This window comes from Megalobrama amblycephala, linkage group LG9 (genome assembly GCF_018812025.1).
Source record: "Megalobrama amblycephala isolate DHTTF-2021 linkage group LG9, ASM1881202v1, whole genome shotgun sequence".
NCBI classification, from domain to species: domain Eukaryota; kingdom Metazoa; phylum Chordata; class Actinopteri; order Cypriniformes; family Xenocyprididae; genus Megalobrama; species Megalobrama amblycephala.
The window spans coordinates 23,775,523-23,792,420 of NC_063052.1; the positions used below are offsets into that span (position 1 = coordinate 23,775,523).

At 40.1% G+C, this 16,898-nt stretch overlaps 1 long non-coding RNA gene across 1 annotated transcript; it reads left to right on the forward strand.

Moving 5' to 3' along the window:
* Positions 1–1,745: 1,745 nt before the first annotated feature.
* LOC125274589 lies at positions 1,746–10,456 on the forward strand. The gene is made up of 3 exons (XR_007186283.1): positions 1,746–1,842; positions 7,241–7,421; positions 8,227–10,456. It is a non-coding gene; the product is annotated as an uncharacterized LOC125274589 (long non-coding RNA).
* The last annotated feature ends 6,442 nt before the right edge of the window (positions 10,457–16,898 follow it).

A 16,898-nucleotide genomic window follows, 5' to 3' on the forward strand; every position in this document is an offset into this window, starting at 1 on the left:
CTTAGTATTCACCTGTTGCAACGCGGAAGTAAACTTTTTCTGTGAATGTGCGGGCACTTTCAATTCATTAGTCGCTATAGTAAATAACTGGAAGAATAACAAAATGTAGTAGGCCTAAATAGTCAAATAATTTGCACTACAAACCAGTGTGTTTACGATTAGGATAATAATATAAAATAATATGATAAAAAAAAAAATAACAGTTTGCAATATCAGGCAGCATAACGGACAGTTTTTGAACAGCTACAATATCTGAAAGCAGATGAGAAGTGAAGCCTCGACACTCAAGTTACAATGGCCGCGCCAGCTCTTAGGTAGAACATTTTACGGAGATACCACTAGATGGCAGTACAGCACAGTGGTCAGTAGTCTGGTCAGCTCTTCTAGATTAGAAGAATAGTTGCTACGGCAGACAGATATAATAGAAGGATCATATCTGTTGACATAAGATTGACTGAACGTTTGAAAGCATAAACAATGTCTGAAATACAATGACATTTCTTGTCATTGTATTTACTTCATGTAAGCCAAAAAAGCTGGCATACAAGCACACTCTTTTCAAATGTGAGCAAACTCACCTGCTCATACAAAAACTGTGCATCACTCAGCAGTGACTTACAAGCCTGAACACACACACTTCTGCTCACACGCACATAAACATGCTGTCCCCATTTCTCACAGCCAGAAACAATAACCCACCCACACACTACTACTGGGACAAAACCTGAATCGGCCTTCACATGATTTTTTTTTTTTTTTTTTTTTTTTTGCTTGTAAAGTGTAATGGCAGGAAGTCAGCATTACTTGGCGTCTGTATGTGAGTGCATGTATAATTTTATTATACAGAGTAGTGATACTTCAAGATAAGAAACAGCACATCTGTGAAAGAATGCAAACACACACATAAATTCATTTTTACTACAAAAGGGTAGTTTCATCTTAAAGTCACCATGAAATCAAGTCCCGCCCTACATTTGTTCTTGTTCGAATAGCTGTTTCACATGACAATAGGGAAGAAATAACTATAGCAACTTCTGTTTCATGGCGACTTTAAAGGGATAGTTCACACAAAATGAAAATTCTCTCATTATTTGCTCACCCTCATGTTGTTCCAAACATTTATGGCTTTCTTCTTTAATGGAACATAAAACGAGATGTTATGAAGAATGTTCAAGCTGCTCGGAGTCTGTTCCATATAATGAAAGTGGATAGTGAGCTACGATATTTTTATGTAAGAAACAGACTGAAAGTATCACAGTCACCATTTACACATGCACAGTAAGTACAAAAAATACAACATTTAAAATTAAGTAGCCTTTTTGTCAAGTGAAGTCACCTTTATATATATATATAGCGCTATATGCAATACAGATGGTTTCAAAGCAGCTTTACAGTGATAAACAGGAAAATAATGATACAATGATGCAGAATTCAATTCTGCTGTAAAACAGCTCTAAAAGACATTCATTTGAAATCAGTTCAGGGTTAATCCAGTTTGGTTCAATAAATGTGTAAAGTTCATCAATTATGGAATTAGTTCAGTTTATCTATAAATCAGCTCTGGAGAAAACAGTGACGTCATCATCAATTTATAAAATTAAGAAGGTCTATAATTTTTTTAGATATTAAATATTTTTAAAATATTGTTTTAACTCAACGAAGAACAAAGAATGCGAATCAGGTGTGTTTTTGCTATTAAAAAAAAAAAAACGTAAACTACGTTGCATCCATCGTTTCCGCCATGTTTGACACGCCCCAATTTATAATCTCGGGGCTCGATGAAAACCCGGACTGCGGAGCTGCAACAGTTTGAAGAAAATATTGTTGAGCAAGTAAAGTAAAGTGAGTAGGCCTTATATGTATGCATTTGAATTATACATTTTATAAGTTTGTTAAGGCCAGATCAACGCAAGTATGTTCAAACTTACTGACCGCGCGTATAGTGCTTTAGCTAATTGCTCGCGTCTGTGTTCGCGTATTTGCATATTTCTTGGTCTAAATTTTGACAGAATTTTCATTTTTAGGTGAACTGGCCTTTTTACCCGATACGTGGGAATGTATGCGTGGGTGTTGGTGACAGCACGTGTGGTGTTACTCATAATGACTCATTCTTTTATCCAAAGAGGTCGTTCACCTCCTGCATGACCTCTGTTATCGGCAGGTGTCCCCTGCCATTTTTTTCTCTGTGTGCTATCTAACACTTAATACACATATGGAAACCCATTTCCGCCTTATAAGAAAAAATAAATCATGCTTTTGTAAATCATAATTATGACATAAAATGTCGAAATTATGACATACTAAATCGTATTAATAGGATGAAAAGTCAAAATTATGACATAAAAAGTTGAAATGACAAAGTCATTTTTATGATTTAGTATATCATAATTTTAACGTTTTATCTCATAATTATGACTAAGTATGTCATACTTTCAACTTTTTATCTCATAATTATGACTATAACAGTTTCTATCATTATTATGAAATAAAGTTAGTTATGACAAAAAGTCAAAATTATGTTATAGTATGTTATAATATAAATTTATCACAATTTGTCATCATTTAATAATTGCAACAGTGAAATATAATTAATATAATTTAATAATTATGACATTAAAATTCAATTATGACTTAAAATGTCAAAATTATGACAAGTTATAATTTTCACTTTAAAAACCCATAATTATGTCCTGGTTTCACAGGCAGGGTTTAGATTAAGCCAGGATTTGACCTTAGTTCAATTAGGACATTTAAGTAGCTTTTATAAACATGCCATAGAAAAATAAAACATTACTGGTGTGCATCTTGAAACAAAACAATGTCAGTGACATATTTTAATATATGTCAGTGCAAGTTGCTTTCAGTTAAAACAGCTCAAACATGTATTTTAGTCTGAGACTAGGATTAAAGGGTTAGTTGAAGCCATTGACAAGCCACGCAATATCGCGTTCATTATCGAAGGCGATTCATCTGCGATAATGAACGCGATATTGCGTAGCTTGTCAGTGAACTACGGCTCTGTCTATTAAATGCCGCTCCATTTGAAAGCAGGTGATGGCGATTTAGCGGTAATCAGGGAACCGGCTTTACTGACGAAATGCGTGTGACAATCGCATGCGATATATCGGTCAGCCCTATTCTCGTGTGTTACGCACCACACTTGAGCGTCAAGCAGGTTCGGTTGAGCTTCTGTGTATGTTCACTGATCAATGTTTATATGTGAATAAAAGCCTAAATTAAATCTGTTCATCATAAAAAAGCGATCGCGTCTCTTCAGAAAATTTAGACTAAACCTCTCATTTCATATGGATTAGTTTTACGATCTCTTTATGAACTTTTTTAAGCATCAGAGCTTCAGTTGCGTAGCTGTCTATGGAGGGACAGACATTTCTCAGATTTCATCAAAAATATCTTCATTTGTGTTCCGAAGATGAACGAAAGTCTTACGGGTGTGGAACGACATGAGGGAGAGTAATTAATGACAGAATTTTAATTTTTGTGTGAACTAACACTTTAAGCCTTGTTTGTGAACCTGGGGTAGTATGTCATAAATATATCATAAAAAGTCAATTATATAAAAGGTCAATCTCATAATTATGACTTTTTATTTCATAATGTAAGTTTTTATGTCACAATTATGACTTAGTATGACTTAGTAATTTTGACTTTTTATGTCATAAATAGGATTTACCAAAGTAAGATTTTTTTTCTTATATGTCTTTCTCGAGATATGTCTTATTTGCATATTTTTCGATAGCAAAAGTAAAAAACATTTATTGCACATGCTGAGAATCCAAACAGCATGAGGTTGTCAAAAAAATGAATTTCAATAAGAAAAGCAGTCTGAAAACATCTATACTCAAGTGAAAATCCAAGTTACCCACTGAGCAGTTTAAATTACTGGTTTTATAGCAAAGTCTGAGATATCTTTCAGGAAATGACTAGTTGTTTTGCAGACAGAACTAAGCTCTCGCTTAACAGTCCAGTCCAAATCATCTATAGCATATCTCTGTGAATAAATATGCAAATGATGTTATTGTGCAGCAAGTTTAATTTCCTCTTTGTCAAAAGTAATCGTTCTTACAGCTCCGCCCCCTGCTGTGAAACTTAATTAGTATTTGTACTGCCTGTGCCCACACTGTCACTCAAATTGCACACACAATTATTTATGAAAAAGACTTGAAGTAGAATGTGACTGTATATGTGTGTGTGTGTTGGGAAAGAGAGGCCAGCTTGTGAAAAATTCATTCCCTTGTCTGCTTGCTCTAACTAGCCTGCACAGCAGGAATCACGCTTTGATATGTCTCTTATTTTTTTAAAAACTAACAATTGTACGTGCAAACATGCAGTTGTCACAATGCGACAATCCGTTGACAGTGTGCACTTGGACTATTTTAAGCCTTAATTCAGCACTCCCTATACAGTGCTGTCTGTCTGTCAGTGTGCAAACATCATGAAGCATCTGTGTATGTGTTCTTATGAAGGTTTGGGCATAGATGAGGGCAAAGCAAGAGTCTAAGTATATATGTGCGTGTTTTGTGAGTTAGTCTGGTTAGCGCAGAGCATTGATGATGTGCTCTGCGGGGGGTAAGCCGCCTCATAAATCTCTGGATTTTTGCTCTTTCATGGAGGGTCTGCAACAGGAATGATAATGAAACATAAGAGACGGTGTCCCTGTCTATCATACGCACACATGCGCACACACATACTCAAATATCTAGTTTAGACATCTCTTCGAGCAGCCAGTGGAAATTGTGTTGTGGAAGTGCAGGCCAAGGTTGCAAATGCAAAAGATCTTCAAATGAAGTTGCAATGTGCAAATTTTGCAGTATGCAATAAGCATTTCAATTCAGATATCACGTTGTCTTCATGACTTAACCAAATTCTGTTTGTTTATTTTAATAGCACTAAATATATATACTTATATCAGGTTGTTGATGCTTAAAGGGAAAGTTCAATTTTGTTCTTTTTACTGACTTGCTTCTGTAGAATACAAAAGAAGATATTTTGAAGAATATTTCAACTGTTTTTGTCCATATAATGACTAGAACATTGAACCCTATTTATATTCATTTTATGGACAAAAATGTCTTAATTTGTGTTTCACAAAATAAAGAAATGCTTATAGGTTTGGAACTTCATGAGGGTGATTAATGATGACATAATTTTCAATTATCCCTTCCCTATAATTATTTTGAAAACTGATTATAAGCAAAATTTCAACATTTATTTGCTTTTGTAATTCAACGCTCTCCATGTGCAGTATGTTTGGGGTCTCAGACCCCAAATTTTTGCTAAGATCAAAACAGAAACAATGTAACTGGATACCATTCTAATTTCTAAAAAGTGTATACTTGCTTTTGCTTCAAACAGATGATTGAAGCTTCAATAATATCTGTCTAATGGCTTTAGATTAAGTTAGAGGAATTCTTATAATCATTAAAAGCAAAAATAAGTTAAAAATATTTTTTGAAATTGCTGTTGGATTTTTACAATAAAATAAAGCAATAAGCCCCAAGAAGCTATGGTTTACAGTGAATTTATAACAGTTGCACAATACAAATACAAGTATTAAAGTAAAAAAATATGTACCAATGCAACTTTCATGAAGTAAAATCATTAAAAGGCTTCCTTCCACTGGAAAAAATAGTCCCTGACCATGAACAGCAACAGACGTTATATGTATTATGCCATCAGATGGCGGCAAAGATTGTCTTTATGAGCGAGTCACTCAGTCACAAAGACTTTTATATTGAAACTTGTTGTGAACATGGAACAAGACTCAAATGACAAATGCTTTGACTAGCACTGTCAATGTCAGCAGGGCACGGGAAAACCCATTAAAGGGTTAGTTCACCCAAAAATACCTACACCCTCATGCCTTTCCACACCCATAAGACATTCATTAATCTTCGGAACACAAATTAAGGTATTTTAGTACTAAAAACACATCTAAATCTGTTCCTGTGAGTCTAGTGGTTCAATATTAATATTATAAAGCGACGAGAACAAACAAAATAATGACTTATATAGTGATGGCCGATTTCAAAACACTGCTTCAGGAAGCATCGGAGCATAATGAATCAGCGTGTCGAATCAACTGTTTGGAGTAGCAAAGTCACGTGATTTCAGCAGTTTGGCTGTTTGACACGTGATCCGATTCGATACGCTGATTCATAATGCTCCGAAGCTTCCTGAAGCAGTGTTTTGAAATCGGCCATCACTAAATAAGTTGTTTTATAATGATCATTTCTTGATGATTTGAATTTAAACTTGAACTGCCTTACAAGTAAACATCTGTCTGTTAAGCCTATTCCCACAATTATGATTAAAATATGTTTTGTTTATTTTGAATGAATATTCCCATGGCAGCATTTGTTAGATTCTATTCTTCTGCATGCTAGTTTGTTGTCACGGTAACATTAAAAATAATTTGTATCTATACTTATGTGAAGAGTGAATACTTGTAGTTCAATAGCCTGAGTCACTACACAGTTACCTGATCTCTATATAGATATTTTAAGACACAATCCATATGTAAAACAACAGTAGGTCTTAAACCAGTAGAATAAGCTTTGAAGCTAAAAACCCTTTGTGTTTGAAAGTGTATGAAAGGGGTCACCAATGGGCCTGTTGCAGTATTTGCATTTAAAGGCCTTATTAGCCATACGTGTATTACTTTGTACCTCATTTCAAGCTGTATTGCTCATTTAGGCCTTCTGAATTTGCAAATGACCAACAAATGAGAGAGACCTCTGTGTTTCTGGCCATGCTATTTTTGGAAAACAGCCTGTTATATCAAACCATATGGCAAAACAGCAAGCCACGGAACTGTGTGCTGCAGTCCCTGTGCCTCTTATTGAATCCCATTAGTATCTGTATTCTAGGCTGATAAATGCATAAATAGGAATGAATGACAGATGAAACTAGCCAATCAGCTTTGTGAGTTACAAAAAAAAAAAAAAACAGAAAAAACATGAACCATGAGATACTTATGACTACAAATTCATACTATTGTGGATGCAAATCACTGGTGCACTCAAATTTGAACATTTAAACTATCTCAAATATTAAACTAAAGAGTTATATAGTTATTGTTGTAATTTTTGTAAAAAAAAAAATGTAATTGTATATTGTATTTTTTAAATTACTTTTTATTTTATGAATATAGCATTTGATTCTAATATGAAATTAAAACTTTTTAAACTTTTTGGTAACATTGCAATGAATATCGTTACAGGCTACAATAAATGACAAAACATTGATAAATACAACGCAAACAAACAACAAAAAAATGATTAAAAGACAAAAAAAGAAAACATAAAGGAAGCTGGAGGTGGACAAAGGCAGGAGCGTCCGGCTGCAGAGAGAAAGAAAACGAGAGACTCTTTTGTGAGGAGAGGGTGCAGAGCTTCGCAGAGGTGAGTCAAAGTGACAGCCGAATGAGAGAGTGTCAGTCTGGGTCTCTGTGTGCAGGGTAATGCCTTTAGTCCTGTGACCCCGTTCTGCACAGGGACCACAGCATTTCCCTAATCCACCCCCCTCTAAAGCGACCGACCAGCTATTCGCAAGCTCCATAATGCAAGGCTGCCTTTAGGCACAGGGTCATTAACATGATATTAGGTTCCAGACATAGTCTAGAGAGTGTGTGTTTGTGTTCATGTTGGTTTAGCCAGCGTGTAAGCTGCACTGGTCCTTTCATTGCCCTCTCAGTCTGAAGAGACCGAATGTGACAGTCTGACTGCATGTAGCGGGAAGATACTTTGCTAATATATTGTGTGTAAAAGCAGTGATGGAGCATATGTAGATCAATAAATATGTTTCTAGCCCTAACAACAGACATTTAGTGTTACAGTGATGCAAATTATTATGCTATGTATAGGTTTGATAAAAGTCATTGATTTTTTAAAACATTACACACCTAATTACTGTTTGTCACCTCAAAACGCTACATTACACTGTTTCATGCGTAATGAGTGTATATGCATTAATGCAGGTGTTTGTGTTCACATGCCTTTAGGACATTTAATTCAATTATAAAGTAACGTGATGTAAAATATAGTGTAATAAATATAATGCGTCTTTATCTTTTTGGATTGCTCAAGTTGAATGATTTAGCTTTCTCCCATATATGTCTTAATATTTCAAAGGTATTCTGATATTAATTTTCTTTTTACACAATATATCATTCTCTGTGCTAAGTGAGTCTGTTTCTGGCTTTCCCAGCTCCAGGCCATGCTGTGCACAGTTGGGGGGCCTGAAGCTCCAGCAGCCACTTATTTAAGGAAAGAAAAGCGAAATCTTCAGTGTTCCAGCCTCACTTTCTTCTTACAAAGCCACAGAGGACTGAACACAGACTTGGTCTCTTTATTTATTTTCTTTACTTTTCTTTTTACATCATTTTATGTCTTTTTTGGACCTAAATGTCGACCCGGGATTTGGAGATTACAGTTTGGGTTAATCAACCTGCAAAAATTTCAGCCATTTGACAAGTAGCTGGAAATACTATATATTTCTGAGCAGAAGGAAAAGATCTCAGGTATGTAAAAGTTAGGGTTAGTATTCGGTCATACCTAGTTCTGTGTAATGGAATGCTATTCTATCAAGACACTGAGATGCTAACGCTTGAGTATTCCCATTCACACTCACTATAGACGCATAATGATAGCTTGAGAAACGGGTAATGATTTAATGAGAGGTTTGAGGAGATGTGTCATAATTCAATCGATACAGTACCTGAGGTAGAATAGTACAGCTTTTAGGATCAATATTTGGCTCACCTCTCCGGGTATGCAGTATAAGAGCAGCTTTGTGGTGAAATATCATTTAAAGTCAGCATATGCTCATATTTTCAGATTCTGCTCTGTGCTAATATTGGCTTGACTTCAAATTCTTGCCATAGCGGAGAGTCTGGGATGTTTGGTTTGGTGGGAAGCCAATGCTGAAAATGCCATAATAGTTACTGCAGGCCTAGTAGCAACTAAATTTACAGCCTGTTCAAAACATGTGAATATGGGTTTGAATGCAGGCTAATTGTTTGACATTTCTAAATCTGTGATTTAAAAACAGCCCTAAAAATAGCACACTTTCATCAGGTTGATGAACTGTATAAAAGGGAAATATGAAAAAGAACTGTTTTTGCATGTGATCCACCTGTGTGAAATATACTCAAAGTGTACATGTAAGTCATTTCAGTATCTTTGCACTGATAGTTTTAACACAAGCAAGGGCATGAAATTGGCTGTTTCGTTGCACATTGCAGTATCAGCTTAGGATGATTACAAGGCTTTAGTAGATGAGGTGAGAAGTGCAAACTGTTATTAGATGAAAGACAACGTATAATCCCTTGTATCCGTCTAGAAAGAACGTAAGAACACTGGTATTAGACAGATTCACATGAAACCCAGGCCATAAACGGAGCTCTACGGGTATTAAACTGTAAATTAAACTGTCCCGTTCGGAACAATGACTTTATATTCCGTGTATTAATGTAAACAATTTTTACATAACTGATTACCATCTTGATGTAATCTGCTCATTAAATGATCAAATCAAATGTGTTGTTCTATGGCAGAAAATGCCTCATGATTGAAATACCTTTATCCATTAGGGTTTTATAATAATGTTTTTACGCTGTTTACATGCTAAATAGAAAATTGACAGCAGTCAATGTAAATATATTTTCATCATTTTCATGTGAGATTACCATTATGTGAAAAGCTGTTTGAAAGCACAATAAATTAATTCAGGGTAACTCTTCATTACATATTTTGCTGGCTAATTTTCAAAACTGTGCATTCTATTGCTAAAAACAAGTTGCTATAAAAAAATTTATGAGACAAAACTTAATGCATGCACAGAAGTGTGTAATAATATTTAAATAATTTTATATTTCAAGGGAATAAATCGCTTTATGATGTTTCTCTTCAAATATGGCTTTATCTCCCACTTGAAGTCCTCCATTTCTGTGTGACAAAGAGCACCTCTCTGGAATAATTTGAATGTTCGTGCGCACTGAAATTTTCTTTATAATTTCTTGAGGGGTATAATTTCTTTTTTTCCCACTAATGCAAAACTCACATAGCCAGAGAATTAACTTTATTACTACTAATTAAAATAAATTCAATTACACTGCTGCTTATGAAAATAGGCAGAATTATACTGGGAGTCTACATACTGTGAATTTACATTTATAAATATCACAACTTTGATCTCAGCGATTTTCTCATTTTAAAGAACACAGTGTACTATGCCTACAGCTCTGAATCATGCATTCATTTTTCAAGAGAATGCTGTAGCGAATCAGAAAAGGTTATTTTGTGTTCAGGTGATTTACTACCTAATCACAGATGTGGAAGTGCGACTGAAACTGTGCTGGCTTGTAAGAGGTGCAATTTGAAATATAATTACCAGCAGAGTAATTAAAACAATGTAGTTTGTTTCATACCACAGGTCATGCAACCTGTTTGAAACATACAATTTAGGATTAAGAAAAAACAGAATAATGCTGAATAATACCAGTTCAAACAACATATTTATTCTAAAAGTAGAGTACTGATGTACAGGGGAATCTATCCACCCGAATTGATCCTCAGTGTACATTGCTGTTGTCCTGTACATTTTCTCTCAGAATAATCTGTATGTCCATATATAAAGTCTGGCAGCAAAATGGAATTTATGTCTCCTTTGATATAAAATGAGGCCTCCATCTCAAAGGCTGTTGTGTCCAAGGGCATCTTGAAGTGATGGGCTATATGTGATATTCTTGTAGGGTATAATACAGTCTGAAAAGGTACAGACATAAATTTTCACATATTTTCCACCTCTTTTTTCTGACCATGTTGACGCTAGAAGGTCATCATTCCAGCAGTGGTACAGAATGCTCGTGTACATTGAAGATACGTGTATATTGGGTTTTATGGGCATGTCTTGATGTCAAGGTTGTGCTGACAGCATATATAAGTGTGAGTGAGGAGTGTATGTGTTTATGTGTTTTTAGCTTTACCTTGTACGTCTTTAATACTTAAATAAAATAGAAGGATAATTCCCAATATTATCTGTTTAGCATTCCATGGAAGCTTACAATGAGTATCTGATCTCTAAGACTTCAGATACTTACATTGATGGTAAATGTGTATGTATTCTACTTATACAATATATATATATATTTAGTGTGTGTGTATTTATGTACAATAAATTGCACTTTGCGCAGCTTAGCTCAAGAATGTACAGTTATTTCACATTTTATTTGCCTTAACTATAAAAAAAGCACAAAAAAATGCATTTGTCCTTTATTAGAGTCTATAAATAATGCAAAGTGCAGCATCTGTCACAGGATGATGTCCTATTTCTTGACGCACAGTCACACATATACAAGTGTTCAGAAAACTGACAGTGGCGGTATGAATGATGCTGATCAGAGGGAGAAAATCTAGTTATGCTGTTGTGAAGCAAACTGGAAATCTAACAGCAGGCTTCACTTGTCTTGTATCACTCTCTCAGACAGAAATACATATGCACATTTTAGATCTAATTCTGGATATGATTATAGGTGGGGATGAGGAGGAAGATGTGAAATGGAGAGAAATTAGACTCCAAAAATGTATTGCTATGGTTTCAGTGATATGTGTTGTTGGAAATGCGTAGCTTTCACAATGCGCATTCACCCTCTCTCTGTAACGTAGCGGGACTCATGGTAAGATCCATATGCAAGCTTTTATTTACAGTGGTAAGCGTGGTCGTACAGGCAGGGTCTAAGCAGGGGCAAACAGGAACAGCAAGGGCTAGGCAGAATCGTAGTCAGGGTACAGGCAGTAGATCGAGGCAGGCAGATAACATTCACAGAACAGGATGGCAAGGCAAGGGTCAAAGGCAGGAACAGGAACAGACAGGGAAACAGGATAAACACAGGGAAACGCTTAGAATTGACACACAGGGTAATCAAGACTTCGCGATTGGATGGTGTGAGTGAGAGTCCTTTTATAGTCCAGGTAACAAGCTGCAGCTGGGTGTGGTGATTAGTGAGGAGTGTGTGCATAGCTGTATGTGGCGACAGGTGATAGGTGTGGAGTGAACATGTGACTGGCAGGGAGGATTGTGGGAAGTGTAGTCCGGGAACTGACAGGAGCAGACTGTGATCATGACATAATGCCCCCCTCCCGGAAGGCGCGTCCTCGCGACGTAAACGGAACAGCTAGGGAGGGGGGGTGGGTGCATTGGGGACTGGTATGCAGACATGAACAGGGTCCCCAATGCAGGTTCCAGGAACTCGGCCACCATGGCGGGTCAGGTGCCACGGGCAGCCACGGCGGGTCAGGTGCCACGGGCAGCCACGGCGGGTCAGGTGCCACGGGCAGCCACGGCGGGTCAGGTGCCACGGGCAGCCACGGCGGGTCAGGTGCCACGGGCAGCCACGGCGGGTCAGGTGCCACGGGCAGCCACGGCGGGTCAGGTGCCACGGGCAGCCACGGCGGGTCAGGTGCCACGGGCAGCCACGGCGGGTCAGGTGCCACGGGCAGCCACGGCGGGTCAGGTGCCACGGGCAGCCACGGCGGGTCAGGTGCCACGGGCAGCCACGGCGGGTCAGGTGCCACGGGCAGCCACGGCGGGTCAGGTGCCACGGGCAGCCACGGCGGGTCAGGTGGTTTGGACGGCCACTGCGGGACAGAGTCCATAGATGACCCCAGCGGGTCAGAGTCCATTAGTGGCCATAACAGTTCAAAGGCCCATGCCGGCAGTGATCGAGCAAGGTCCCCACCCACAAGCTCCCCACCCCTAGGTATACTGCCCCCCCCCCCAAAAAGTTCTTGGGGAAATCAACGGAGGCATTGGCGGGTTCATGGGCAAGGAGCTCGGGTGGCGCCAGCAGGGCAGATGGCCTGAGCGGCAGCGGCAGGACAAATGGCCTGGGCGGTGGTGTCAGAGCCGACCAGGGGTGCTCTGTGGCCGTATCAGGGAGAGCGGGCAGCTCGGTGACGGCCTCCGTGGCCGTGTCAGGGAGAGTGGGCAGCTCGGTGACGGCCTCCGTGGCCGTGTCAGGGAGAGCGGGCAGCTCGGTGACGGCCTCCGTGGCCGTGTCAGGGAGAGCGGACAGCTCCGGGACGGCAGCGGGCTCGGGCTGCTCCGGGACGGCAGCGGGCTCGGGCTGCTCCGGGACGGCAGCGGGCTCGGGCTGCTCTGACAGACTGGTCCATGGTCAAAGGAGCCTGAGTGCATTCTCCAGGCCCGCAAAACAGCCAGAACATAGAACGCGAACACAGTCCTTCTGGCCATGACGGGACTGACAGGAAGCGCATGCGGGACTGGAGCAGACTCACTGGCTGGAGCGGATTCTGGAGCGGACTTACTGACTGAAGCGGGTCCTGGAGCGGACTCAATGGCTGGAACACCCCCTACCTCCGCGAGCACCGAAGGGGCGGCCATCTTGCCCGTAGGCACTGGCAAAGCAGCCATCTTGTCCATCGCGTCCAGGGCGTTTGAGTGCGTCGCAACCGGTGAACTTGACTGCGTTGCACCCGGCGAACATGAGTCCATAGCAACCGGCGAACTTGAGAGCGTTGCAATAGACGAACTTGAGAGCGTTGAAACAGACGAATTTGAGAGCGTTGAAACAGACGAATTTGAGAGCGTTGAAACAGACGGGCTTGAGTGCGAAGCGGCCGCCGGGCTTGAGAGCGAAGTGGCCGGCTGGCTTGAGAGCGAAGCGGCCGGCGTGGGTTTCGGAATGCCAGCCGCTCGTGCTGTAGTCATTGGAGGATCATTCATGCTGGAACGCAACCCTCTCCGCTCCCTGACTGATCTAGAGACGTGACGTGACTCTGGGCGATCAGCGGAGAAGTGGCGTTGCTCTGGGCGATCAGCGGAGACGTGCCGTTGCTCTGGGCGATCAGCGGAGACGTGCCGTTGCTCTGGGCGATCAGCGGAGACGTGCCGTTGCTCTGGGCGATCAGCGGAGACGTGCCGTTGCTCTGGGCGATCAGCGGAGACGTGCCGTTGCTCTGGGCGATCAGCGGAGACGTGCCGTTGCTCTGGGCGATCAGCGGAGACGTGCCGTTGCTCTGGGCGATCAGCGGAGACGTGCCGTTGCTCTGGGCGATCAGCGGAGACGTGCCGTTGCTCTGGGCGATCAGCGGAGACGTGCCGTTGCTCTGGGCGATCAGCGGAGACGTGCCGTTGCTCTGGGCGATCAGCGGAGACGTGCCGTTGCTCTGGGCGATCAGCGGAGACGTGCCGTTGCTCTGGGCGATCAGCGGAGACGTGCCGTTGCTCTGGGCGATCAGCGGAGACGTGCCGTTGCTCTGGGCGATCAGCGAAGGCGTGACGTGGCTCTGGGCGATCAGCGAAGACGTGACTTGGCTCTGTTATTGTGGTAACCGCCATTTTGTGAGTGTCAACTGGCGCGGCGGCCATTACACAACCAGACGAGGAATCGCGTTCCTCCGCGACACCCACAGTAAACAGAGAACAAACAGTCAATAGAGCATAATCCAGAAAACGACTAAGTGAAGAACGGGGTCCCTCACGAATCAGCTGTGACTTGAGTGGCTGATTAACGCCTTCACAGAAAAAGTCTATGAGCACACAGTCCGGCAGGTCTGAACAATATGCAATGTCCAAGTATTCCTCAATGTAATTCTCCAGCAATCGTGAGCCCTGCTTGAGCTCTAATAACAAAAATGCAAAGTTCCTACCAGACCAGTGTTCATCAGAAAAGCTGCTGGATCGTGGTGGGGGCGAAGTCTTCTGTAACGTAGCGGGACTCATGGTAAGATCCATATGCAAGCTTTTATTTACAGTGGTAAGCATGGTCGTACAGGCAGGGTCTAAGCAGGGGCAAACAGGAACAGCAAGGGCTAGGCAGAATCGTAGTCAGGGTACAGGCAGTAGATCGAGGCAGGCAGATAACATTCACAGAACAGGATGGCAAGGCAAGGGTCAAAGGCAGGAACAGGAACAGACAGGGAAACAGGATAAACACAGGGAAACGCTTAGAATTGACACACAGGGTAATCAAGACTTCGCAATTGGATGGTGTGAGTGAGAGTCCTTTTATAGTCCAGGTAACAAGCTGCAGCTGGGTGTGGTGATTAGTGAGGAGTGTGTGCATAGCTGTATGTGGCGACAGGTGATAGGTGTGGAGTGAACATGTGACTGGCAGGGAGGATTGTGGGAAGTGTAGTCCGGGAACTGACAGGAGCAGACTGTGATCATGACACTCTCACTCACACACACATACAGTCTATTCCAGGAAATTAATTTACTTTTAGTGCCACTAGTATGCTTTTAATTACCAATATAACTGTTTATGGCTTATTGCAGGGATATTAAAACAGGCAAATGTGTCAAATTCATGCCAATACTGACACCGGTAAAAAGATATTTCATAAAACCGCAGTGTGTGACGATACAGTTTACTGTAAATTGCATAAAGCCACTACGCCTAATTATGCATAATTTCTAAGATATTTGCTACACAGAGTGTGTCACATATATTGACCCATATCTGCTTTCTGTTTTTCAAATCTGTTTTTATTTCTATTCTTCTTGAAGTGATTAATACTTTTTCGTTTGTTTTGATTAATAACAGAGACAGAGAACAGCAGCAAGTTTCACTTTTGTGACATTGATATTGTGAGGTTATTATTTTTATTATTATGAAGCCAACATCTAGCACATGCTTAACTTGAAACACAGAACACATTTTTCAGCGACTTACGCATGAGCACCACATTTTTAAGATGCTGTGTCAAGTTAAAGGGATAGTTCACCCTAAAATGAAAATTAAATCATCATTTACTCACCCTGGTGTTGTTCTAATGCCATATGCCCTTCTTTCTTTAATGGACCATTTAAAAATGTCCCTCTCGCACTCATCCATATAATGGCAGTGAATAGCGACCAGCATCAAGCTTTTTTAAAAATATGTAAAAGTATCACAGAATGATCCCATATGCCTTATATTTCAAGTGTTCTTGAGGTATACAATAGGGTTTAGTGAAAAACAAACCGAAATTTAATATATTATTTAACAAAATTCTTGACCTTTGCCATTCGTCTTATGGCTGATACTCTATTAGCACTTCAGTTCACTCCATCTCGCCCAGAAAAAGCACACAAGTTGAATGAGAAATCAAGATGAACAAAAACAAGACATGAAATACAATGCCTAGAAATCCTAAAAAATTATCTTTGTACTTTCTTCACTGAGTCAAATATTACCGGACCAGAACACTAGTTTGCCTGATGGCAGTCAGAATAACAGTTCTTGTTACAACAAACACAACTGATATATTCACCTCATTGAAGAAGGTACATGAGTTGAATTTCATGTTGCGTTTTTATCTTGATTTTTTCACAACTTTTTCTGGCCGAGACTGAGAGAACTGAGGTGCTAATAGAGCCGAGAAGACCAACGGCAAAGTCAAGAAATTCATTTAGTAATAGCCTACATTAAATTTCAGTTTGTTTTTCACCAAACCCAATCATATACCTCCAGAACACTTGGAATATGGCACATGTTGTATGGAATCATTTTGTGATACTTTTGTCTTTTTTAAAAAGCTTGATGCTGGTTGCTATTCACTGTCATTTTATGGACAAGTGTGAGCTGGACATTATTTTAAAAATTCTCCTTTTGTGGTTCATAATAGAAACAAGGGTGTACGGCATTAGAACAACACCAGGGTGAGTAAATGATGACTTAATTTTCATTTTAGGGTGAACTATCTCTTTAAAAGATGTATGGTGTGTTTTTACAACAACAGAAAATGGCCCCAAACAGTCAATTCGCACAAAAGACATTATCATTTTGCTGTGTTTAAATGTTGTTTTCATGTAAACATCCACTAGACGGACATTTTAACCGTTGCTCTGCTTTCTCAGTGTCTCACGCATGAGCT